At 45.6% G+C, this 1,804-nt stretch overlaps 1 pseudogene; it reads left to right on the top strand.

Annotated features, from left to right (window-relative positions):
* The first annotated feature begins 200 nt into the window (after positions 1-200).
* Positions 201-1,585, top strand: LOC149227496 (protein EXORDIUM-like 2 pseudogene; annotated as a pseudogene).
* Positions 1,586-1,804: the final 219 nt, after the last annotated feature.

The following is a 1,804-nucleotide window of genomic DNA, read 5'->3' as shown; positions in this document are numbered from 1 at the left end:
GTCAACACGCATCCCAAGGGTGGTGGAAGGAATGGTGAGGCGTGTCTCCTTTAATGCAACAGAGTTGTGTAAAATAAGTAGTAGGATAAATGGCGTATCTGGAAAGGCATCCTAGCTGTCACTCATCTTTCCTTCAGCGAAACGATAATCTTATGTCGATCACCCCCCTCCTTCCTATTTAAATTGGTTACCAACATCATTCTCCACACACATCCAGCGAGTGGAACTCCTATTTGTGGGCATGCCCAGACTTCCCATATAAACACCAGGCCGTTCTTTCTTTCCAGCCACCCAGCTGCACCAGAGTGTTATAGTAGTAGATTTTTGTTGGCAATGGGTAGATGTATTTTTCTTTTATGTGTGCTGCTTCTGATTAATTTGTGTTCCTCCGTATTGGTGGAACAGCAGCCTCTTGTGGTAACATATCACAATGGTCCCCTGCTTACTACCATATCCACTGTGGATGTCTATGCAATTTGGTATGGTAGATTTACCTCTGTTCAGCGTTCCATCGTGGCGGATTTTGTGAAGTCTTTGGAGACCAACAAGGCCATGGAGCTCTCTGTGTATAGCTGGTGGAAAACCACTGAAAGATACAGTGGTGCCTCTAACCAGGCCACTGTCATGTCAAGCACAAGGCTGGGAAATCAAAAGTTGGACGAGGGTTATTCCCTCGGCAAGTCCCTCAAGCGGAGCGACATTGCGGCTCTGGTGGAGACATCAATTGCTTCGAGAGCACTGCCGGAGAATGGCAATGCCGTGTATTTGGTTCTCACGTCCGATGATGTCACTGTGGAGGGCTTCTGTATGAGCTGTGGATTTCATGCTAATCTCTTGGCCGCCAAGAACCTTTCTCTGCCATATGCATGGGTCGGGAACTCCGATACTCAATGCCCGGGACAGTGCGCGTGGCCGTTTCATCAGCCCATGTACGGACCGCAGACTCCTCCCTTGGTGGCACCAAACGGAGACGTGGGCATCGATGGGATGATCATCAACATCGCCACGGTTCTTGCAGGAGCAGTCACCAATCCCTTTGACACCGGCTACTTCCAAGGCGACGCCGCTGCACCTCTGGAGGCTGTCTCTGCCTGCCCGGGAATATATGGAAAAGGGGCTTATCCGGGGTTCCCCGGGGAGCTACTGGTGGATAAAACGACCGGGGCAAGCTACAATGCTCGCGGAGTTAATGGGCGGGATTTTCTGCTGCCAGCTATGTGGGATCCGGTTACGGGATCCTGCAAGACAATGGTATAATTTTTTTTTCGTAATTTTCCTGGTTCCAAATGGCCTATAGACACGCAGAGGAGCGAATGGGATAAAAGTAGATTTAGGCGCATGACATTCGTGAGAGGTTTTGTATTTTTCTTGCTTCTAAATGGCCATGAATACGTAGAGGAGGCGGTGGAATTACGAGTAGATTTAAGCGCAGGGTGCACAATGGCTATATGTACATACTCTGATTTTTTTTGTAAGTTTAAAACGCGTTCTTTTGTTACGATTTGTTTCACACTGGCGAACACCTCTGGTTTCTGTTTGTTTCAATGTTCTTGGCGAATAGAAGTTTGTGGACGATACGCGATTAAATAAATGAAGACATTAAAAAGGAAAGTGTGAGATGCGTAATTTCATTCTACACACTTTTTTTAAGCAAAAAAACACGCTTTCTTTTTCATCGATAAAAAGAGAGTACATTGATTGTTTTAGATATTTTCTCTTAGACTACTTGGTAGATACATTGAGATTATAGTCTTGTTCTTGAAATAAAAGAGTTCCAAATCATTTTTCTATTTGCATATTTTTA

Source organism: Pinus tabuliformis, chromosome J (assembly GCF_031772625.1).
Source record: "Pinus tabuliformis cultivar Carrire ecotype Pingquan chromosome J, CPIR1, whole genome shotgun sequence".
In the NCBI taxonomy this organism is placed as follows: Eukaryota; Viridiplantae; Streptophyta; class Pinopsida; order Pinales; family Pinaceae; genus Pinus; species Pinus tabuliformis.
The sequence above is the reverse complement of the archived record's forward strand: the minus strand, read 5'-3'. Positions and strand labels throughout refer to the sequence as shown.